Source organism: Symphalangus syndactylus, chromosome 19, assembly GCF_028878055.3.
Source record: "Symphalangus syndactylus isolate Jambi chromosome 19, NHGRI_mSymSyn1-v2.1_pri, whole genome shotgun sequence".
In the NCBI taxonomy this organism is placed as follows: Eukaryota; Metazoa; Chordata; class Mammalia; order Primates; family Hylobatidae; genus Symphalangus; species Symphalangus syndactylus.
Genome location: NC_072434.2, coordinates 89,318,925 through 89,344,750, shown reverse-complemented (window position 1 = coordinate 89,344,750; position 25,826 = coordinate 89,318,925). Strand labels below are relative to the sequence as shown.

At 41.8% G+C, this 25,826-nt stretch overlaps 1 protein-coding gene across 4 annotated transcripts in view; it reads right to left on the bottom strand.

Annotated features, from left to right (window-relative positions):
* EFCAB2 (EF-hand calcium binding domain 2) overlaps window positions 1–25,826 on the bottom strand; it is a 195,534-nt gene that overhangs the window by 158,891 nt on the left and 10,817 nt on the right. The window contains exon 2 of one of the 4 annotated variants that reach the window (XM_055233582.1): window positions 642–754. The exons of the other annotated variants lie outside the window; for them this stretch is intronic. The gene's annotated coding sequence lies outside the window, so the exon portion shown is untranslated. The remainder of the gene's footprint in view (window positions 1–641; window positions 755–25,826) is intronic. 4 annotated transcript variants of the gene reach the window in all.

Sequence of the window (25,826 nt, the reverse complement as noted above, 5' to 3'; positions counted from 1 at the left end):
CGGCTATACAACAATTCGAGATACTAATTCTTAGGTGTGCTTTTTAAGTGATTACCCTTTATATTAACAAGGTTGATTTTTTTTTCTCTTAAAAATAATTCAAAATACTAAAAAAAAAAAAAATCTTTCAGAAAAGAAACTAAGGCCTGAGCAACATGGCAAAACCCCATCTCTACAAAAAATACAAAAATTAGCTGGGCGTGGTGGTGTGCACCTGTAGTCCCAGCTACTCATGAAGCTGAGGCAGGAGGATGGCTTGAGCCTGGGAAGTCAAAGTGAGCCGAGACCACACCGCTGTACTTCAGCTTGGGCAACAGAACAAGAACGTGTTGTAAAGAAAGAAAAGAAACTAAAGAAACATGAGGAAAAGTTCAAATTCTTGCTCCTTAACTTCCCTATAATGAAACAGAATGTCAGAACACAAGGTGGGGATAGGCTCGTTTTTTTAATAAGACACATTGAAGGAGTTTGGATTTCATCTTAAGGACAATAGCTATCAAATGAAGATTTATAGAGTAGGGAGTAACTGGCTAGATGTATGATCAATGAGGATAACTTAACTGGAAGGAAGCAAGGCTGGAGGCAGAGAGATGGTTAAGAGATTGACACAGTGATGGGGAGGAGGTATGAATGCACTGTACCCTATGTTCCCCATAACACCGTCATTGTGTGATGGTCTCTTCTTCCACCTTCCATTAGATGTTCGATCAGTAAAGTCAGAGGCCTCATCTCATCACTGTTGTATCCCCAGGCCCTAGCATAAAGGAGACACATAAAGAGTACCTGGTGATCAATAAAAATTGTTATATGAGTGATTACGTGATGAAAAAATTAAGGATCCCTGGTATTTTCATTTCAAAGCAAAATCTGAGAAAGGACCATGCTTTCAAATAACATTCAATAAATATTTATTGATGAAAGATGACCTCAAAGAAGAGTGAGTCAGTAAGGAACATTTCTTGAACTGACTGAAACCTAACATTGAGTATAACTATTTCTTTCAAGAAATTAGCTAGGGAAAAGAGAACTGAAGGGTTGGCAGAACCAAGAGAAAAAAAATTTAGAAAACTTGAGAATGTGGGCAAAAAGGACAAAATCAGTCAAGACAGCAGTCTAAGGACATAAGTTCTTATTGCCTGTAACCTGTGCCTTCAACTTCATCCTTCGCACTGCTGCTAAAGTGGTGGGCATAATATGTGCATCTGATTACACTTCTCAGCTTCAGGGCCCCATCACCTACAGGGTAAAGTCAAGGATCAGGAGCAAGACATAGGAAAACCTCCCTGGCTAGTCAGCTATTCCTGCCTTGTTCTTGACACCATCTGCAGTAACTCCCCAGGGTGAGGGAACCAGTACCATGCCAGTTACATGTGAACCACCCAAAAATATAGATCTATAAGCTCTGCCCCTGGAAACTCTGACTCAGCAGGTCTGGGGTATGGCCAGGAATTTGTATTTTTACAAAGCTCCTCAGGGGACTCTGATGAGCCGCCAAGTTTGGGAACCACACTGTATTAGTACAACATGGCATTGATAAAGAGCGCCAGGTTTTGCATCCAGAAAAACCCCAAAACAAATCCCTCCTTGATCTTTATAGGCTAAATGGCCTTGGGCAAGTTAACTATTTTCCCTACGTATTGCAGAGATTTTTCTTTTCTAAAATGGGAATAATACCTTAATCAAAGAATATTGTTAAGTATTAAATGAGAAAACATATGTAAAGTACTTAACATGTATACATAAACATATACTACGTATGTATGTAAACTCAATAGATGTTAACTGTTAATAACTCTATTTAACACCTAACTGTTCAAACCATCTCCACCTCCTCACCATTCTGAACTTTTGTTCATGCCCCTCTCTCTGCCTGGTACTCTCCCCTCATTTTTTTTCCCCTGCTGGCCGCTGCAGTCTCCTCCACCAAGCCTCCACTGACATAAGCCCAATCTTCCTTCCCTCGTAGGGGAGGGCCAAGTACTTATCCTCTACGATTCCACAGTACCCTGTGCTTACCCCTCTTCATTCATTCAGTAATATTTATTGAGCACCGATTAGGTACTAGATACTGAAGACACATTCTTTTTTTTATTTTTTTTTTTGAAATGGAATCTTGCTCTGTCACCCAGACTGGAATGCAGTGGCACAATCTCTGGTCACAGCAAGCTCCGCCTCCGGGGTTCACGCCATTCTCCTGCCTCAGCCTCCAGAGTAGCTGGGACTACAGGCACCTGCAACCATGCCCAGCTAATTTTTTTGTATTTTTCGTAGAGACGGGGTTTCACTGTGTTAGCCAGGATAGTCTCGATCTCCTGACCTCGTGATCCGCCTGCCTCGGCCTCCCAAAGTGCTGGGATTACAGGCTTGAACCACCATGCCCAGCCAGTGAAGACACATTCTAATAGAAAATCACGTATCAAACAAATTACACAAATGCAGTACTCTCCCCTTGTCCCCAGTTTCACTTTCCACAGTTTCAGTTAGCACAGTCAACCATGGTCCAAAAATATTAAATGGAAAATTCCAGAAATAAACAATTCTTAAGTTTTAAGTTGCACGCAGTTGACCAGTATGATGAAATCTCATGTCATTCCACTCCATCCCTTCTGCATCACAAGAAGTGTGAGTACAGTACAATAAGATATTTTGAGAGAGAGACCAGTCACATAACTTTTATTACAGTATATTGTCATAACTAATCTATTTTATCATTAGTTATTAGTATTCAACTCTTGCTGTGCCTAATTTATAAATTAAACTTTATTGGCCGGGCGTGGTGGCTCACGCCTGTAATCCCAGCACTCTGAGAGGCTGAGGCAGGTGGATCACCTGAAGTCAAGAGTTCAAGACCAGCCTGGCCAACATGGTGAAACCCCATCTCTACTAAAAAAACAAAAATTAGCTGAGTGTGGTGGCACATGCCTGTAGTCCCAGCTACTCAGGAGGGTGAGGGAGGAGAATTTCTTGAACCCGGGAGGCGGAGGTTGCAGTGGGCCGAGATCCAAGATTGCACCACTGCACTCCAGCCTGGGTGACACAGCAAGACTCCGCCTTAAAAAACAAACAAAAAAACAAAAAAACTTTATCATGGGTATGTATGTATAGGAAAAACCATGGTATATATAGGGTTCAGTACTATCCATAGTCTCACGCATCCCCTGGGGGTCTTGGTGTAGCATTCCCCATGGATAAAGGAAGGGACTACTATAATTATGATCATGATTAAGTTACTGCATGGCAATTGTTTGTGTCTGTCTTTTCCCCACTAAATAATAAATACTTCAAAGCTATATCAAATTCATCTTTATATCTCCTGTATTTAGCAATGTCTGACAAAAAAGGAATATTAATAAATAATGTTAACTAAGAAGGAAGGCTTAGTTAATGAGGGGTCCTGGAGAAGACAAGTGTGGATGACATCATGAATATAAATGGAAAAATGAGCCTTGAACAAGAGAAGGAAGAGCTCTTCTACTAAGATAACTAAAGGGAGATAGGAAAAGACAGTGTTGATTAGGTATGTTTAAAGATAGAGGCAACAAGTTGAAGGGACTCCAGGCCTAATGGCTCCTATTTTTGAAATAAGAAGCAAGATCATGTAGTGAGAATTTGGAGGTTAAAGTTGGATCAGGAGGCTTTTTTTTTTTTTCAGGAGGCTTAAAGGCAGAGTTCTCCCCATTTCCAAGCCACTAGTGGGCTAAAGTAGACATTTGTCAATATTGCCACCTCTTTCTCCACTTCCTCCTTTTTCTCCTCCTTCTATTCTTCCCCTCCCCTTCCTCTCCTTTTCTTCTTCTTTTTTTTGGACCCAGGATCCAAACATTCGTTGTCTTTTGAGGGAATCCTATTGTGTATAATATTGGCAGAAAAGTGTCTACCTTCTCACTAAGTAAGCCAAAGAAGGCTGATCTTTCCTCTCCCAGCTCCCTAGTAGCAAAGGAATAGGCATGTGACCTATACTCAGCCAATCATGTTCTTGTGCAAGATTTTGAATCCTAAGGAGGTAATATAAAAATGTAGAGACAGTATTTATTTATGGGAATGGCTGAAGAAATAACAGCAAGAATGTAGGAGCAATAGCACATTAACCACTGTCCTAGTGCCATGGCATTAGCTGGGGTACATGCTGCTGGGCCTCTTTGCTTCCTGTCCATTTTCCAAGCTGGTTCTCCAGCTTCCCTGTTGATTTTGTGAGCTACCTACTATCTTCTAATAAATTCCTTTTCTACTTCATTAGCCAGAATCGTTTGATATTAGCCATTTGTTTGACTGATAAGCCAGTTGGGGGAAAGGGCACAGCCTAGACATCTTAGTAAGATCCAACACCGGCATTATATATGTAAGGGGGCCGGGTGCAGCGGCTCACGCCTGGAATCCCAGCACTTCAGGAGGCCAAGGTGGAAGGATCGCTTGAGCTCAGGAGTTCAAGACCAGTCCAGGCAACATAGCAAGACCTCATCTCTACTAAAAATAAAATTTTTTTTAAAATTAGCCATATGCAGTGGTGCACACCTATAGTCCCAGCTACTCAGGAGACTGAGGTGGGATGATTGCTTGAGCCCAGGAGTTTGAGGCTGCAGTGAGCTGTGATCGCACCACTGTACTCCAGCCTGGAGAACAAAGCAAGACCTGGTCTCAAAAGAAAAAGAAAATAAATATATATGTGAGGGAGCAGAGCACCACTGGAAATTAGGAGATGGTGGTGAGTCAATAGAATGAAGGAGTCAAGATTTCAGAGTGTCTTACAGTCTAATAGTCATGAGAGTAAAATGTTGGAAAGAAGTGGAAGTGAAGGTCATTGGAGTTGAAAAGAACAAGGATGATGAAAGTAGCATGTTGGATGGTAGTCTACCTGGCTACTGAAGCCACCCAGAATGATAGTGGAATTTGAGATGGACAGAAAACTGAGAAAAGAGTGCCAAAGTCTTTGATAAACAAGGGATAAGCTACAGACAGACTAATAAATGACAGTGACAAAGAAGGACAGAAAATGATTAAGATGACACGAATTTCAGGGCCAGACACAGTGGCTCACACCTGTAACCCCAGCACTTTGGGAGGCCGAGGTGGGCGGATCACATGAGGTCAAGAAGTCAAGACCAGCCTGGCCAACATGGTGAAACCTCGTCTCTACTAAAAATACAAAAAATTAGCTGGGTGTCATGGCGGGCGCCTGTAATCCCAACTAGTCAGGAGGCTGAGGCAGGAGAATCGCTTGAACCCGGGAGGTGGAGGTTGCGGTGAGACGAGATCACACCACTGCACTCCAGCCTGGGCAACAAGAGCGAAACTCCGTCTCAAAAAGTAAAAATAAAATAAAAAAAAAAGATGGCACGAATTTCAAAGGAAGAAGAATTTTTATATGAGGGTGAAAGAACAATGATTTGGAGTTGGAAGTAGACTGATTCAGCTTGCTGGCTTGAAGACAAAATGGCATGGAAGAATGAACAGCCTTCATTCAAGATGGTCCCCGAAGAGTGGCATTCTAGCAGGAAAGCCAGGATTTAGTTAAGACAAGGAGATGAGAGGGGTAGTCTATAAAAAGAGTATTTGTAAAGAAGTTTATTCACGTTAGAGTAAATGTGACGCTCCAAAGGACTCTATGAAAAGTGTTGGGAGGAAAGTCAGTAGAAGAACGAGATAGGATAGGTTAAAAAAAATAAAAAAGGTCGAGCTACACAATCAGCCCTCTGTACACCCATGGATTTAACTGTATATTGAAAATATTTGGGGGGAAAACTGCGTCTGTACCGAACACGTACAGTCTTTTTTCCTTATCATTATTCCCTAAATAATACAGTATAAAAACTATACAACATTTACATTGTATTAGGTATTATAACTAATGTAGAGATGATTTAAAGTATACAAGAAGATGTGCATAGGTTATATGCAAATATCCTCCCATTTTAGGTAAGGGACTTCAGCATCCGTGGATTTTGGTATCCACAGGAGGTCCTGGAGCCTATCCCTGCCACATGCCAAGGGATGACTGCACAGAGAAGGGAATACAAGAAAAAACAGTTGAGCAGAGGTGTCCACATATAAAATAGACATTAAATGGCTGCTGCTAAACATAAGTATAATGAAGAAAATTCATATTTAAATACAAAGGCAATGATGCTATAGAATATTTATCCACTCCTTTATCTAAGGCCTAGGCTCCCAAGCATTTATTCCCAGGCTAGATTCAAATCTGTAGCAAACAAGTTACTTGATCTCTTTAAACTTCGACTGGGGGTAGCAGTTCCTTTCTGGATTGTAAATGCCAAATCAACAACATGTGACAGCCTAACACAATGCTTGGAACATGTAGGCACTCATGCCCAGTAGGCTAAGAAATTCTTCAAGACAGCGTTGTAGAAGACGATGTGCAGGTAGCTTCCAGTGATTCCCAGCTCCTGGCTTTCACATATTTGTGTAGTCCCCTTTCACAATACACCAGGGCTGACCCATGGGACCAACAGAATATGGCAAAAGTAACAGCACCTCACTTTCGTACTAGATTTTCATGTTGGCCCCCCACACCCCTCTTATCACGAGTCCTGCGGGAAACCAGCTGCCACGTAGTAACAGCACTCAAGCAGCCTATGGGTAACCCCAGGAAAGCAGAGTCTCCGCCCAACCAATCCGTCAGATTACGGCAGCCCCAGCCAACATCTCGACTACAACTTCATGAGACACTTGGAGCCAGAACCACCCAATTAAACAACTTCTAGATTCCTGACCCTAAGAAACTGTGTGAAAAAATAAATGTTTATTGTCTTAAGCCACTAGGTTTTGGGGGTAATTTGTTACCACAAAACAGATAACTAATAGGTAATAGTACTAGATAACATCTAGAGGTATGGTACAGGAAAACGGGGTGCTGGCACAACACAGGCCTAAAAATGTGGGAGAGGCTTTGCAGCCAAGCAGCACTGGCCCTTCCGTAGGCTATAGGTTAGAGCTTAAAGGAAAGTGAGGAAAATCACATTGGAAACTGCAAAGAGAGATCCTTTTTATGCAATAGCAGAAATTTTGCAACATTGTCACCTGTATCAACATGGAAGGTAGAAAATAAACTGGGTAATCTAGATAAGGGGATTTCCAGGAAAAGCACTGAAGGTGCTTCCTGGTTCCTTCCAGTTGCACATAATAAAATACAAGAGATGGGTGGGCTCGGTGACTCATGCCTGTAATCAACACTTTGGGAGACTGAGGTGGGAGGATCACAATCACTTAAGGCCAGTCTGAGCAACACAGAGAGACCTCATCTCTACAAAAAAAAATTAAAAAATAGTGAGGCATGGTGGCACACACCTGTAGTTCTTGCTACTCGGGAAGGTGAGGTGGGAGAATCGCTTGAGCCCAATGAGTTCAAGGTTACAGTGAGCTATGATCACACCACTGCAATCCAGCCTGGGGGATAGAGTGAGAACCTGTCTCTTTTTTTTTTTTTTTTTTTTTTCTGAGATGGAGTCTTGCTCTTGTCACTCAGGCTGAAGTGCAGTGGCACAATCTCAACTCACTGCAACCTCCACCTCCCAGATTCAAGCGATTCTCCTGCCTTAGCCTCCCAAGTAGCTGGGGTTACAGGCACCTGCCACCACGCCCGGCTAATTTTTGTATTTTTAGTAGAGACGGGGTTTCGCCATCTTGGCCAGAATGGTGTGGATCTCCTGACCTCGTGATCCGCCCGCCTTGGCCTCCCAAAGTGCTGGGATGACAGGTGTGAGCCACCGCGCCCGGCCAAGAACCTGTCTCTTTTAAACAAACAAACAAAAAACAAAATACAAGAGGAGAGATAACCTAACGGAAAGCCTGTTAAACAAAAAGGGGCCAGGAATTGCTAGTTGTGAAAATTCCCTAGATCTCCAGATGGCAAGAAAACGCTAAGAAGTGGCTTCTTAAAGATCAAATTTAGGGCACTGCCAGGAAAACATAATAGAGGATGTGGTTCTAGAGTCCTTTCTTAAGACTTCAGAATTGTCAAATGTGGTGCATCAAGGCAACAGTCAGACTAGCAAAGAATCTCTAGAAAGTTTAAGGGTGAGTCTTACAGATCCTTTCAATCAAACAATAGGGCTTAAAAAGAAGTTTAATGTCCCAGGCACAGGGACATTAAACACCTGTAATCCCACACCTGTAATCCCAGCACTTTGGGAGGCTGAGGCCGGCAGATCACAAGGTCAGGAGTTTGAGACCGGCCTGGCCAATATGGTGAACTCTGTCTCTACTAAAAATACAAAAGTTAGCCGGGCGTGGTGGCGTGCACCTATAGACCCAGCTACTTGGGAGGCTGATGCAGGAGAATTGCTTGAGCCTGGGAGGCGGAGGTTACAGTGAGCCAAGATTGCACCACTGCACTCCAGCCTGGGTAACAGAGCGAGACTCCATCTAAAAAAAAAAAAAAGTTTAATGTCTCTTAGCTATCTTACTAGGAGCCAAAGATAGAGAACAGCTTATCTCAAATAAATTTGTGTATATGGCTTTTGTCCAATGGACAATAAGATTCATGGGAGACCTATGAAAAATTTTAAAAGAAAGCTATTTGCAGAAATACCTTCAGCCTGAACTAAAAAGGACAAAGAGATTACAAAAGGAAAAAAGTTCTTTGGACTCCCAAAACTTCTATTGACAGGAATCAGGCTTAGAAAACTGCTTAGCTGTAAACATGTACTACTTCTCATAAAAGAAAAGATCACAGAGGGTAGAACCAAGAGCTCAGGGTACAGAGCTAAAGGCCACCTAGAATCACTTCTGGACAGTAAGACTGAGTCCTAATCAATAAATGTCCAATACTTGCCAGGCTCAGTTTTATGAACCAACAACTCCTGTGTTCTTCCCATTTCCTCCTTACTATGGAGGAATACCAAAAAGTATACCAAAAAAAAAAAATGTATCCCCAAAGTTCGTGTGTTGGAAACTGAATCCCCCATGCAAGTGTTGGGAGGTGGGAGCTTAAGAGGTGATTAGGCCACAAGGGCTCTGCCCTCATGAATGGATTAATGCTGTTACCTCAGGAGCAGGTATGTTATAGCAGGAGTGGGTTCCTTAACAAGAATGAGTTCAGCCTCCTTCCCCATCCCCATATGATGCCTTCTACCATGTTATGATGCAGCAAGAAGGCCCTCACCAGACGCAGACCCTCAGTCTCGGACTTTCCAGCCTCCAGAAATGTGAGAAATAAATGTATGTTCTTCATAAGTTACCTAGTATGTGGTATCCTGTTACAGCAGCACAAATACACGAAGACATCCTCTTTTTTGATAGAAGTGTCTGTGGATGTTACCTTTTCCCATTGTATGTTGAGTGGTAAGGGGCAAGTAACATCTCTCTAGTTCACAGGTCTATAGATCAAGAGAAACCACTCAAGAAGTCATACATAAGTAGCTACAGCCAAGGAACCTCATTTACACCTGGGCTTGATTTAGATATGATATTCTGGACTTTGAGCTGATACTGTAATGGCTGTAATGGGACAGAAGGCCCATTCTGGTGCGCCTTTGGAGAGACTGAGTGCATTCCACACGTGCAAGAAACATGAATCACTGGAGGCCAGAAGGCAGACTGTGGTAGCCAGCCTCCGAGATGGTTCCCGATGACCCTCACCTCTTGCTACTTACACCACTGTGCAGTCACCACTGATATTATATAGGGTTAGTTTATGTCACCAATAGAATAGAGCAAAAGTAATGATTGGTCACTTCTGAGATTACGTTATAAAAGATATTGTGGCTTCTGTCTTATCTCTTTCTGTCTCTTGAATGACTCACTCTATGGGATACCAGATGCAATGTTGCATGTACAGTCAAGTGGCCTATGGAGAGTCTCATGTGTCAAGAAACTGAGGCCTCCAGCCAACAACCAATAAGGAACCAAGGCTTCCTGCCAAAAGTCATGTGAGTGAGCCCCAGACTGTGAGAGACCCTTAGGCACAATCACCCAGTAAAGCTACAGCCAGAAATTATGAGAGAGAATAAATATTTGTGGGTTTTAGCTGCTAGATTTGGGAGTAATTGGTTACAGAGCAACAGCTAACTGACACAGGCACTATGTCAAATTCATTCTTTTTGTTTTTTGTTTTTTGGGGCTTTTTTTGGACACAGTCTCACTCTGTTGCCCGAGCTGTGGTGCAGTGGCACAATCTCAGCTCACTGCAACCTTCACCTCCCAGGTTCAAGCGATTCTCCAGTCTCAGCCTCCAGAGTAGCTGGGATTACAGATGGGTACCACCATGCCTGGCTAATTTTTGTATTTTTAGTAGAGACAGCGTTTCAGCATGTTAGCCAAGCTGGTCTCAAACTCCTGGCCTCCTATAATCTGCCCGCCTGAGCCTCCAAAAATGCTGGGATTACAGGCGTGAGCCACTGCACACAGCCTTCAAATTCATTCTTTTACTTCTGTAATCCTAGTTGTTTAAGAAATTTTGCAAATTCAATTAATTTTCTTTTCCCTTTCCCTCTCTCACTGATTTGTCACTTTCTCAATAAAGAATTCAAGGTTTGAAAAATTATTGTGCTAGTAGTATTCAAAAAACTTTCCTTCACTAAACACACACTTAACTGTGTTCCACTGCTGCTGTTGTCTATACTTTAAGGGAAATGTGGCCCAATTTAGCTTCAGAATGAGCAGGATGGCTTTCTGTCTTCTCATACTTTGCCATTTTACTGTAAACAGCTTTTTCAAATTGAAGAAAAGTTTTTCCTTGTTGAAAAAATTCTCAAGCCTAAAAACAGCGTGCAATCACAGATACGTCTATAAAAAGATGTCTGTCAACTGCGTTTGCTAGTCAGAAGAAAGCTTACTGCAGTTTCCAGCTCCCTGTCGGCTCTTCCTATGTATGGGTTTTGGTTTAAAACACATACTCACAAAATGTTAAAGGCCTTCTATAAACCAAGTGATTTTCTCTTGAATAAATCAGTCCAGACAGTCAATTGTAACAGCTTTCTTTACTTTCTACACTATGAAAACCAGAAAACCTTTAAAAGGCTCAAACCACATGAAAATTACTTAAAACATACTGAATGTCAAGAAAAAAAGTTTCCTTGTGAATACTTGTTTACTGATTTTAAATAAATATCAAGATCTTTACATGACTTTCTAGAGATTCAGAGCCATTCATATAAAAGTTTAAAAAGGTGGTAATAGCAAAATGCTGACCAAACAGGCCCTGACTCCTACTGCTGTATTTCTTTACCTGCACAATAAGAATATCTCATAGAGTTGTTACGAGGATTAAAAGGAATAATGTATACAAAGGGCATAAAGATGGACCATAATAAACAAGTTACAATAATGTAATCAGAATAATCTAGAAAACTAATACCAAAATAGAAATTATTTGCCAAAAATTCAGACTCATTCCCCCACCCTGACCCCACCCTCTGACCTCCAGAGAGGGAAGAGGCTGGGGACTGAGCTAATCTCGAATGGCCAGTGATTGAACCAACTATGCCTACATAATGGAACCACCATAAAAACCCTAAACAAAGGGGTTCAGAGAGCTCTGGAATGGCAAACACATCCACATGCCGGGAGAATAGTGCACCCCATCTCCACAGAACAGAAGCTCCTCAGCTGGGGTGCCTTGCAGATCCCACCTCACCCTTTATGGCACTCCATCTGTTTCTTCATTTGCATCCTTTATAATAAACCAGTAAATGTTAAACAAAGTGTTTCCTTGAGTTCTGTGAACCTTTATAGCAAATTATGGAACTAAGAAGGGGGCTGTGGAAACCCCCAATTTGTAGCCACATCTAACTGAAGCGTGAGTAACTTAAGGATCCACTACCTTCAATCAGCAGTTAGCCTACTTTCCTGGGGAACGGTCCTGTGGGACCAAATCCTTAACCTGTGGGATCTGTAGTAACTCTGGGTAGTTGGTATTAAATTGAGTTGAATTGTAGGACTCCCAGTTGGTGTCCACAGGGAACTGGAGAATTGTTTGGTGTGGAAAACCCACACATTTGGTGCCAGAAGTACTGAGTAGAACCAGATCCTAGCAGTAGTAGAAGTGCAAAAAAAAAAAAAAAAAAACACCACCTACATTAGGCCAGGCGCAGTGGCTCATGCCTGTAGTCCCAGCTGCTAGGAAAGCAGAGATGGGAAGATTGCTTGAGCCTGGGAGGTGGAGGTTGCAGTAAATCGAGATTCCAACCTGGGCAACAGAGCAAGACACTGTCTCAATAAAACCCCCCAAAAACCCCACACATTGATGGGGCTATGTCATAGTGACATAGGAGCCAACGAAAAGAGCTCCCAATGGCCAAAGCTGAAACAATTTGAGCAACAAAATGAATAAAGTAGTACTGGCTCATAACCCAAAGTATAAAATAAACATCCAATGTGTCCATACTGACAGGAATGAATGATCAAGTGCAGTAGTCTCCCCTTATCCACGAGGAATAAGTCCCAAGACCTGCAGTGGGTGCCTAAAACCTCAGATAACACCAAGCCCTATGTATACTATGTTTTCCCCTATTCATACATGCCTGTGATAAATTAAGCACATTAAGAAATTAACAACAATAACCAATAATAAAATAGAATAATCATAACAACATACTGTAATAGAAGCTATGTGAATGGCCTCTCTCAAAATATCTTATTGTACTGTACTCGTGTCTTGTCATATGTGAGATGATAAAACGCCCACGTGATAAGATGAAGTGAGGTGAATGACACAGAGCACCGTGATGTAGTGTCAGGCTACTGTTGACCTGATGATACACCAAAAGGAAGAGCACCTGCCTTGGGAGATCCCGGGTCATCCCAAGCCATGACGATGTTCATGGTTAAATGTCAGGAGCAGAAGATGTCAATGATTAAAGGCAGGTAGCATGTACCGTGTGGATAAACTGGACAAAGGGATGATTCACATCCTGGTAGGGCAGAGAGAGATTTCGTCATGATACTCAAAATAGCATGCAATTTAAAATGAATGGTTTATTTCTGGAATTTTCCATTTAATATCTTCAGATCTTGGTTGACCTTAGTTAACTAAAACCATGGAAAGCCAAACCATGAATAGGGGAAACTGTAAATAAATATATAGGAGAAAAGATACAAATCTTCTGTTCAGAAGAATTTCAAATAATTCATGTAGAGTCTCTGCCCTCAAGGAGGGAAGCATAACTTCATACTCCTTGAGTGTGGGCTGCACATATGACTTCCTTCCAAAGACTATGGAATGGGGAGACAGAGTCACCACAGTGGAGAAACCAGACAAACACTACGTCAGCCAGGCGATCGAGGCTAACATCAACAGTGATCAATTGTATTGATATTAATAGTACATACCCTGATGTCATGTGAAGAAAATGGTACTTTACCTCTGTGGTCTCCCTCCTAAAATCCCATTCCACCAGTCTAATCAGGACACAAACATCAAATTCTAATAGAGGGGCATTCTGACCCATTCTGAAAACTGTCAAGGAGGTCATTAAAGACAAGGAAAACCTGAGAAACGATCGCAGGCGACAGGAGCTGAAGGAGCCATAGCAACTAAATGGTAACCTGGTGTCCTTGATGGGACTCCGGAGCAGAAAAGGACATTAGGTAAAAATTAAGAAAATCTGAAAAAAGTGTGGACTTTAATTTTTTTTTTTTTTTTTTTTTGAGACGGAGTCTGGCTCTGTCGCCCAGGCTGGAGTGCAGTGGCGCAATCTCGGCTCACTGCAAGCTCCGCCTCCCGGGTTCACACCATTCTCCTGCCTCAGCCTCTCCGAGTAGCTGGGACTACAGGCGCCCGCCACCACGCCCGGCTAATTTTTTGTATTTTTTAGTAGAGACAGGGTTTCATCATGGTCTCGATCTTCTGACCTCGTGATCCGCCTGCCTGGGCCTCTCAAAGTGCTGGGATTACAAGCGTGAGCCACCGCGCCCGGCCTAGTTAATTTTTAAAATTGCTTTATTGGCCTGGCATGGTGGCTCATGCCTGTAATCCCAACACTTCAGGAGGCCAAGGTGGGAGAGTCTGCTTGTGCCCAGGAGTTCAAGACCAGCCTGGACAATATAGCGAGTCCTTGTCTCTACAAAAAATAAATAAATAATAACTAAATACATCAAAATTACTTTATTAACATTGTACTTTGAACAAATTTTGCCACCATTTCCAGGTTGCAATACAGTGTCACGGTTAAGATCACAGACTCTAGAACCAGACCACCTGCTTTAAAGATCATATTCATACATACATAGCTCTGTAATCTTTAGGATAAATAACTGCTCAAATATTCAGTTTTTCTCATCTGTGAAAAGCACAATATCGAGTATCTAGCTCACAAGGTTGTTTTGAGGGTTACACCAAATATAGGAATATTCAATCAAAGTTACCCATTATCATTACTAATTTTTTCCAACTTAGGGAAGTTGCCTAGTATCTCAGGAAAGTAAGTTATACAGATTTGGTTGAGAGAAAATAAGTTTTCTATTAGTCATTCACAGGAAGCATATCTGGAAAGAGAGAAAATAGGCAAAGGTCTAATGTCACACTCAGTGTTATTAGCATTACTTTTCACGAAGATATAAGCCTTATAAGAATCTGCTGACATTTCACTAACAATATTTTGGAACTAGCAAGTACTATAATTTTTGCAATGGGTTGGATATGCATATCATCTTTCCTAAATATTAAATAAAATTTTTTATTTCATGCTCCTTTAAAAATATATTATTTACCTTATTTTTAGTTGTTTCTACTCTAATAGGCCACAAAATATAAACGGCAGAGTTGCTGATTATAAAATAAATATAACTAAATTAGTATGTCAATGTAATAACAAAATGCCACTTAATTGATAAAAATCCCAGTTGAGGCATGTTATAGCATTATATAATAATTCTCTAGCTACCCAGGAGGCTAAGGCGGGAGGATCGCTTGAGCCCAAGAGTTCAAGGCCAGCCTAGGCAACATAGTGGGACCCGATCTCATTTAAAAAACTAATTAATTAAATAGTTCCCTTTTCACTGTAATTCCATATTGGGTATATGAAAGCCAACAATTTCACACTGTATTTGTTTTCCATCAATGGAAATGCTAAGAAGATTAAAAAACTACATATTGCACTAAGTTCAAATCTAAACCATAGTAGAAAAACAACAAAAAAAGTTAAACTTAATTTCGAAAGAACAAATTAATGATAATAAATACAAAAGGAGCAGTCATAACAAAACACAAGTCAAATCACCTAAGGATATAAGAGAAGTTTTTTAAACAAATAGTGCAGCTGAGTTTTTTCTAACACGGAGATGTCTGTATACATATTTAAATATCTAATTAGATACTCAAAACCCCACCTACAGAAATTAAGATAAAATAATAAGCCCCAAGAGGAATATTTACCATGGGAACTGTTTAAAGCATACAAAAAAGAAGGTAAAGAAACGCCCTCAAGGTTAATTAACTGAAAGTACAGATAATGTTATTGTTCTATTTGACCCAATTAATACCAATACATATTCCAGACACATGCTGTCAAAAAAAAAAAAAATCAAGAATCCAATTCGTGGCCTTTGGCTGGGTGGGGGGGTCAGCGGAGGGAGGTGGTAGGAATAGTTCTTTGAGAATTCTTTTTTCATAAACAACTTGATCCAAAGACAATATACCACCAAAACACTAGGCTTAAAATGAAATACCGTAACTGTGGCTCACACCTGTAATCCCAGCACTTTGGCAGGCTGAGGCAGGCGGATCACTTGAGGTCAGGAGTTTGAAACCAGCCTGGCCAACATGGTGAAACCCCATGTCTACTAAAAATACAAAAAAAAAAAATTAGCCAGGTGTGGTGATGCATGCCCGTAATTCCTGCTACTCGGAAGGCGGAGGAATGAGAATTGCTTGAACCCGGGAGGTGGAGGTTGTAGTGAGCTGAGAACCCGCCATTGCACTCCAGCCAGAGCAACAGAGCAAGACTCCATCTCAAAAAAAAAAAAAAGAAATACTTTACTCAATCATCATCTAGTTTTATGTTAATCTATGCTTTCATTTATCAAATGTTTATTGATCAGCTACCATCTACTATAAATACATTCTAACTTAAAAGGAAAACAGACCAGCTATAGTAAATCACAACAGATCAGTGCTAAAACTTAGTGATGTACACAGACAGCCCTATGGAGGCACAAGAGTGGCACCCACCTCAGACTTGAGAAGTATGAGAAGCAGGAGTCAGAAGTTGGACTGAAAGGTGTTCATTCATCCCTGTCTCCTCCAGTCCCCACATCCAGTTACAAAAACGTTTAGACTCTCTAGACTCTCAAACCTTCTCTGCCATTTCCTCCGCTGCTGTCTAATCCAAGACACCACCATCATTATCTGCTCTTGCCGTGCTCCAACTTTCCACAGTGCAAGCAAGTGATCTTTTTTTTTTTTTCTGAGACAGGGTCTCACTATGTTGCCCAGGCTGAAGTGCAGTGGCTATTCACAGGTGTGATCATAGCTCACTGCATCCTCGAACTTCTAGGCTCAAGCAATCCTCCCATCTCAGCCTCCCAAGTAGCTGGGACTCCAGGCTCGTGCCATCACATCTGGCCAAGTGACCTCTTAAAAACATAATGAATTGTATCATTTCCCTGTTTAAAAAGCTCCAATGGCTCCCTCTTGCTCTTGGATAGAAGTCAGCCTCCCTGACCTGGTCTTCACAAAGACCTGGCCTCTGCCTACTTTCAAACTTCATTTCACACCATTCTTCCCACCCTCACGTCTCCATTCCAGCCACAATGGCCCTCGTGCAACTCCTCTAATAAGCTATGCTCCTTTCTTACTTCAGGCTTGTAAATTCGCAGTTCCATCTGCTACTAGTAGTAGTTTTTGGTAGAGGAAATGTCATATTCAAAGCCACTGAAGTAAGAAAAATTTAAATCAGACCGGGTATGGTGGCTCATGCCTGTAATCTCAGCACTTTGGGAGGCTGAGATGGGCGGATCACCTGAGGTCAGGAGTTCGAGACCAGCCCGACCAACATGGAGAAACCCCGTCTCTATTAAAAATACAGAATTAGCCAGGCATGGTGACACACACCTGTAATCCCAGCTACTCGGAAGGCTGAGGCATAAGAATCACTTGAACCCGGGAGGTGGAGGTTGTGGTGAGCTGAGATCGTGCCACTGCACTTCAGCCTGGGCAACAAGAGAGAAACTCTGTCTCAAAAAAAAATAAATAAAAGAAAGAAAAAAGAAAAATTTAAATCAGATGTCCCTCTTGCGGAACCCTGAACTTTTTTGAACTGCTTATAACAATTATGTATTTTTTTTTTTTTGAGATGGAGTCTCCCTCTGTTGCCCAGGCTGGAGTTCAGTGGCATGATCTCGGCTCACTGCAACCTCTGCCTCCCGGGTTCAAGCAATTCTCATGCCTCCACCTCCCAAGTAGCTCAGGTTACAGGTGTGTGCCACCATGCCTGGCTAATTTTTGTATTTTAGTAGAAACGGGTTTTCACCACATTAGCCAGGCTGGTCTCGAACTCCTGGCCTCGAGTGATCTGCCCACCTCGGCCTCCCAAAGTGTTGGGATTACAGGTGTGTGCCACCACACTTGGCCCAATAATTATGTAACTCCTTAATGGTTCTCTCCTCTACAGTAATATCTAAGAGGACTGGGCCCAAATCTGTTTTATTCCCCAACATCTAGCACCAGGCCTAACACAGTAAGTAAGGACTAATAACAATTCTAGAGCTCTTACGGCGTGTGAAGTTCTCCACAACATCCTTTACCACCACATGGGACAGGCTCTGCCATGCTCCTCATCTGACATGTGAAGAAATTAGAACACCTAAGTACCCTGCCTAAAGTTATCCAGCTCTTAAGTGGCAAAGCCAGAATTTGAGCCCATAAGGATTAACTACAGACTTCATGTTCTTAACCACTAAGCAATGCTATTTACTAAATGAAGTCCGGGATAAGGGAACAATCTGTGCACAGGCTAGCACCATCATTACGGGAATAGCAAAGAAATTGTTCTCTATGATGAAGCGTATAATAAAGTGTAGAATGCGTGAATGGTGACACCAAACAGTAGTCAGAAAAAAAAAAACAACAACAAACCCTGGAGAAATAAGACATCCTTGTCTGTTTTGTTAGAGTTCAGACTATCCTAAGGGTAATGGGAAGACATTAAGGGTTTTAGGCAGAGAATTCATTAACCAATAACCAGATTTACAGCATAATAAATGAAAACAAGTAAACCAGGTAAGAGGTTTTTGTAATGAGCCAGTAAGTACAGATAAACATGTATGTGTCAGGAAATTGAGGGAGTTTTTTGTTTTTTTTTTTTTTTTTTTTTTTTTGGAGGGGGAGTGTTTTTTGACAGAGTCTTGCTCTGTCGCCCAGGCTGGAGTGTAGTGGCTTGATCTTGGCTCACTGCAACCTCCACCTCCCAGGTTCAAGCGATCCTCCTGCCTCAGTCTCTTGAGTAGTTGGGATTACAGGCGTGTGCCACCACACCCGGCTCATTTTTATACTTTTAGTAGAGAAGGGGTTTCTCTATGTTGGCCAGGCTGGTCTCGAACTCCCAGCCTCAAGTGATCTGCCCACCTTGACCTCTCAAAGTGCCGGGATTACAGGCATGAGCCACCGCGCCTGGCCAAGGAGCTTACACTTTATGGCTTGTATTTTCTCTGCCATATAATAAGTGAAGAAGTTTGTAGAGTGAATGGAGAAATGAGAGGATTATCGGTATGAGATCATGAATTTGTACAGGAGATCAAAACCTTTTCTGAATCAATCCATGCTCAATGTCACGACAAAGAAAGACTGAGGTTCTGCTCTAGATTAAAGATGACTAGGGACACATGACAACTATTAATAAATGCAGTATGTGATGCTGGACTGAAACCTGTACTAGAGGCGGAAATGCTATACAAAGATACTGACAATTGAGACAACTGATAAAATCAGAATACGGACTATAGAATTAAAAATAGCTGGCGGGGCATAGTGGCTCATGCTTGTAATCCCAGCACTTTGGGAGGCTGAGGTGGGCAGATCACTTGAGGTCAGGAGTTCAAGACTAGCCTGGTCAACATGGCAAAACCCCATCTCTACTAAAAACACAAAAATTAGCCAGGCATGGTGGTGCGTGCCTGTAATCCCAGCTACTCAGAAGGCTAAGGCAGGAGACTCACTTGAACCCAGGAGCTGGAGGTTGCAGTGAGCTGAGATCGCGCCACTGCATTCCAGCCTGGGCAACGGAGCAAGACTCTGTCTCAAAAAAAAAAAAAAAAAAAAAAAAAAAAAACTATGTTAAAGTTCATCGAGACTTTACAAAAGAGACTATCTTTGTTCTTGGAAAATACACACCAAAAATTAAGGGATAAAGTGGCATGATTGTATAACACACTCTCAAATAGTTGAAGGGAAAAAAATTTAAATATATGTAGAAACAGAAAGAAAGAATGATTTAAAAAATGGCAAAATGTTAAGATAATTTGGACAAAGGAAATGTGGGAATTCTCTGTGTATACTATTCTTACAATTGTTCCGTAAATTTGAAATTACTTCAGAAAGTTTATTTCACAAAATTCTTTTGAAATAGTCAGCATTGAATAAGGTTATGTTCCGAGAATGGACTATCTGAATTCAGGACTTCAGAGGTGGCACAGTCCTGAATATTGGCAATATCCATGGTTTGGCCACGGAAGTGGGTGGCTGAAGTGTAATAGAGATAAAAAGTCACTAAAATTGAGGTCAGATTTTAATTTTCCTCTCATTTCATCATATAGCATCATTTCATATGAAATTTCATTGCATTTACTGATTTCACCTGAAGATTTTTTTTTTTTTTTTTTTTTTCTGGAGACGGAGTCTCGTTCTGTCGCCCAGGCTGGAGTGCAGTGGCGCAATCTCGGCTCACTGCAAGCTCCGCCTCCCGGGTTCATGCCATTCTCCTGCCTCAGCCTCTCCGAGTAGCTGGGACTACAGGCGCCCGCCACCACGCCCGGCTGATTTTTTTTTGTATTTTTAGTACAGACGGGGTTTCACCGTGGTCTCGATCTCCTGACCTCGTGATCCACCCGCCTCGGCCTCCCAAAGTGCTGGGATTACAAGCGTGAGCCACCGCGCCCGGCCAAGATTTTTAATCTCTACATTCGTTTTCACTTTTGAGGCTTTTCGTGCTTATAACTATTGTGTAATGTAGCTACTAATGCAAATCAACGAACCATTTAAAGAGGTACATAGCTCTTCTTCCTTGTAGCTAATGAAGATCTTAAATAAGAGAATCTCAAATCCCCATTGCTCTGACATATATTAGACATATTACCATTTTTCAGGTTTATTATCTTGGGTCCTACTCAGAATATTTAACCTCTGTGATAATATTAAATTTCATATAAATTTTAACGATATTTCAGCTACTACCTCAAAGATGGTAATAATAATAATGGCACATCATCTCTACCATCTCTGGTAGGTACCATCATCCCTAAGTCCTGAGCATCTCTGATTTAAATTATTCAAAGTAAACCACCAGCCTTCTGCATGGTCACCTGGTTACTCCAGGGGATGGGAGATTTAATCATTTGCTTTTTGACTTTCATCCAAATCTCCTCTATTTAGCCTGACTCCACATACATGCCTTCTGGGATGGCCGCTGTGTCTAATCCTGAGCCTTTCAAGGCTTTTAAGCTCAAATTGGTTTGTTTCTTTTTGGCTCCCTCTTCTACAGGCTTGTATTTTCTTTGTTTATGCTATAGGTAAATTGCGTCCGACCGTTTAATAGTGTATTATCTCCTCACTTTCTATCTTTTTACATACCACCATTATCTCCTTTCCTATTTTCTTCATCCCTGTGTATTTGTGCCTTTTTTACGTCTTTACTGTCATTTTAGTGGGGTTTCAGGAGTAAAAATAAATATGTGGGCCAGGTGCAGTGGCTCACACCTGTAATCCCAGCACTTTGGGAGGCCAAGGCGGATGGATCATCTGAGGTCAGGAGTTTGAGACCAGCCTGGCCAACATGGTGAAACCCCATCCCTACTCAAAATATAAAACTTAGCCAGGCACGGTGGTGGGTGCCTGTAACCCAGTGCTTGGGAGGCTGAGGCAGGAGAATCACTTGAACCGGGGAGGCGGAGGTTGTGGTGAGCCAAGATTGTGCCATTGCACTCCAGCCTGGGCAACAAGAGAGAAACTCCATCTCGAAAAACTAAACTAAACTAAACTAAAATAAATACGTGTGCCCAATCACTATGTTGAAGTGGAGGTGCTATTCCAGTCTTTTAAATGACGAGGTTAGATTAAATATGTGATTTGCAATCTGAGTGCCTCGGCAAATGTAGTGGTAACTTTGAGCTATTTTCAGTATTTTCTTTTCTTTTTCTTTTTTTTTTGAGACAGAGTCTCACTCTGTTGCCCAGGCTGGAATGCAATGGCGCGATCTCGGCTCACTGCAACCTCCACCTCCTAAGTTCAAGCGATTCTCCTGTCTCAGCCTCCCGAGTAGCTGGGATTACAGGCATGCACCACCATGCTCGGCTAAATTTTTGCATTTTTAGTAGAGACGGAGTTTCACTGTGTTGGCTAGGCTGGTCTTGAACTCCTGACCTCAGGTGATCCACCTGTCTCAGTTTCCCAAAGTGCTGGGATTACAGGTGTGAGCCACCACACATAGCCTATTTTCAGTATTTTAAAAGGATTAACAGAAAAATACATTTACTCTTAATAAGATTATGCATGGTGCCATCAATGTGTTACTCCTGGTTCATGCATTCTTGCAACAAATATTTACGTGATTACTATATCCTACACATTTTCTAAATCCAGGGACTTAGTAACAAAAGAAACAAAATATCTGGTTTTATATCATTTCCACTGTAACAGGATAGAGAGACAATAAGCAAATCTGTATTTTATCCTGATCATAAGCTCTGAATGGCAATATGTGGGTCTATGATTGATTTCTTTAAAATTGGAAAGAAATAATGTAATTAGTACAAAAGGATCACAAGGTACTCACAGAATTTGGAAATTGGGTTATCCTCTGTAACTAGTAAGACCCAACAGAGATGAGATTCAACAAAATTATTTTTCCTCCCCAAAAAAATTAGCCAGATACGGTGGCATACACCTGTAGTCCCAGCTACTCAGGAGTCTGAGGTGGGAGGACCACTTGAGCACAGGAGTTTGAGGCTGCAGTGAGCTAAGACTGGGCCACTACACTCCAGCCTGGATGACAGAGGGAAACCCTGTCTCTCCAGAAAAAAAAAAATTTTTCCAAAGTGGGTAGAGGATGAGGATCAAAGCTGGGTCAAAAAAAAATCCTTGTATAAGAACATTTACAACAGAACATTTTTAAACAATTTAAGTATCTAACAGTTAGGGAAACCTTAAATAAATTATATTGACCAAAGTATTAATGTTAGGTTAAGTTGGTGCAAAAGTAATTGCGGTATTTCCAGTTACTTTTTTTTTTTTTTTTTTTTTTTTTTTGAGACGGAGTCTTGCTCTACTGCCCAGGCTGGAGTACAATGGCACGACCTTGGCTCACTGCAACCTCTGCCTCCTGGGTACAAGTGATTCTCCTGCCTCAGCCTCCCGAGTAGCTGGGATTACAAGCATGCGCCACCACAACCAGCTAATTTTTGTATTTTCAGTAGAGACAAGGTTTCACCATGATGGCCAGGCTGGTCTCAAACTCCTGACCTCAAGTGGTCCGCCCACCCCAGCCTCCCAAAGTGCTGGAATTACAGGTGTGAGCTACCACGCCAGGCCCGGTTACTTTTAATAGCAAAAACCACAATTACTTTTGCACCAACCTAATATAATGAATACAACTCCTTTATATGTTTTTAAGAAATACTTGTGACATGAAAAAATGTTTCTAATAGTAAGTGAAAAAAGCTGGACATAAAACCATATTCAATATCCTCTCAAGTTTGTAAAACAAAACAAAATACAAATCTGCCTAGAAAAACCTAGAAGGAAATACACTGAAATGGCAAAATTCACTTTAAATTTTAGATCAATGTTTCTTAACAGCATGCTCATCCTATGGTAACTTGTTAGAAATGCAAATTTCCAGACCCCCTCACTCCAGATTACTGAGGGTGAGACCCAACAATCTAAGTTTTAACAAGCTTTCCAGATGATTTTCTTCTTTTTTTTTCCCCCAGGAGATTGAAGTCTCACTCTGTTGCAATGGCGTGATATCAGCGCACTGCAACCTCTGCCTCCTGGATTCAAGAAATTCTTCTGCCTCAGGCTCCCAAGTAGCTAAGATTACAGGCGCCCACCACCACACCTGGCTAATTTTTTGTATTTTTATTTTTAGTACAGACAGGGTTTCACCATGTTGGCCAGGCTGGTCTCGATCTCCTGACCTCAGGTGATCCACCCGCCTCAGTCTCCCAAAGTGCTGGGATTACAGGCGTGAGCCACCACGCCCTGCCGCTCAGCCCATTTTTTCAAATATTTCTTCTGCTCTATTCTTTCTTTTCCTTCTGGCATTCCAATTACATGTTATTTCACACCTTTTAAACTATCCCATGGTTCTTGGGTGTTGTTTTTTCATTCTCTTCTCTCTTTGCAATTCAGTTTGGAAAGCTTCTAGTGACATACCTTCAAGCTCAATGATTCTTTCCTCAGCCACACTGAGTCTATGGACTCCAGGGTCTGAGTGATTCTCCTGCCTCAGCCTCACAAGTAGCTGGGACTACAGGCACACGCCACCACGCCCGGCTAATTTTTGTCTTTTTGTAGAGATGGGTTTTTGCCATGTTGGCTAGGCTGGTCTCACACTCCTAACCTCAAATGACCCACCCTCCTTGGCCTCCCAAAGTGCTGGGATTACAGGCATGAGTCACTAAGCCCGGCCTGAACCTTTACCATATTAATCATAGTTCTTTAAATTCCTTGATAATTACAAAACGCCCATTATCATATATCTAAGTCTGGTTCTGATGCTTGCTTTGTCTCTTCAGACTATTTTTCTTGCCTATTAGCATGTCCTGTCATTTTTTGTTGGAAGCCAGACATGATAATAATCAGCCATTAGTGTGAGGCTTTACCTCAATCTGGCTAGGAGTAGGGCTGTGTTTAATGTTTGCTGTAGCTGTAGGTGCCAGATTCCTCTTCAGGCTTCCCTAAGAACTTGTCCTTAAATAGAGTCTCCATCTTGTAGGTCTTCCAGCTGCAAGCCACTGTCAATTGTACTGAATTGTATTCCTTTGATGTGGTGGTAAGGTATGGGTGAGGAGAATTCTATCATCTTATGATTAAATCTCAGTCTTTTAGTGGACCTGTGTCAATGGGCTGTGACCTTCACAAGTGTTTTTCAGCTTTTTCCCATCCGTTGAGATAAGACCAGACTAGAGGGCACTGAAATTGGCCTTTTTATGAAGAATGCACCAGCATATTTCAAAAGCATTGCTTTCCTCTTCCCCTGTTAAACCAACCTTGATTGGCTCTTCACCAGAATAACCCGGTGGGGTTCCTAGGAGTATAATCGGAGGAAGTGGGAGGGACCTCCTAAGACTGCAGGCCTCAAGGAGTTTCTCACTCTCGTGACAGTCCACATGCAGCCTCCAGCAATTTGTCAAAATTAACTAATATTTCTTCCAGTTTATGGCTCCAGGAGCAACCGGAGTGATGACCTCCAAGTGCTTACCTTTTGAGCTGAAACTGGAAGTCTGCTTTACCTATCTAAGCCTCCATTTCTTTATTTGTGCAAAGCGGGTAACAGAGGCACCTACCACATAGACTTATTGTAAGGATTAAAGGACATAAGACATGTAAAACATTTAGCCCAGTGCCTACTTCAGAGTAAGTGCTCTATAAATGTTAACCATTGGGGGATTTTTCCCAACATTTTTAAGTGCTTCCTTCATGAAATTCTTCCTACTTGGCTTTTGTGACACTATTTGCTTATTTTCCCATGATTTTGCAATTGTGCTTTCGATCTTATTCACAAGTTATTTTTCTCTGTTCGATTACTGATTTTTACCCAGAGTTCTGATCTTAGTCACTTCTCCTTTCAGTCAACATTTTTTTTTGGCGGCAGGGTGGCGAGGTGGGGACAGAGAGTCTCACTCTGTCGCCCAGGCTGGAGTGCAATGGCGTGATCTCAGCTCACTGCAACCTCTGCCTCTCCGGGTTCAAGAGATTCTCCTGCCTCAGCCTCTCAAGTAGCTGGGATTATAGATGCCTGCCACCACACCTGGCTAATTTTTGTATTTTGGGTAGAGAGGGGGTTGTGCCATGTTGGTCAGGCTGGTCTCAAACTCCCTACCTCAGGTAATCCACCCTCCTGGGCCTCCCAAAGTGCTGGGATTACAGGCGTGAACCACCGCGCCCGGCCTCAGTCAACATTATTTTTTATTGTATCCATTTTCTCTGGACATTCTCAACCATTCCCAAGACTGCAACCACTTATAGAGGGATACGTTCAAGTGATCCAACACACATCATTCTCATTTTTCATTCAGTAGGTATTTAGGTACCAAGCACACAGTGCTGCCTATGTTATATCTCAACCTGGATGCCTCACAGGCACCTAAACTCAACATGTGCAAGACTAGAACTTTTACATAACTCTACTATTCCTCCTTATTCTTTGTTACCCAACCAGAAACCGTGTCCCTGACCTGACTCAATATTCATATCTGTCCTATTACAAAATCCATCCATTTCCTCTAGCCTATCTCCTTGTTTCATTCCTGACTTCCATTACTTTGGTTCAGGGTCTTATCTTTCTGGACTACTATATTGGGACAAACCTGGAGTCCCAAACCTGGAGTCCATCTAATCCACTGAACACACTTGCTCAAGTGATTTTTCTAGACAACAAATATGATTGTGTCTTGTTTAAAAAAAAAATTATTTTTTATTTTTTATTTTTTATACAGAG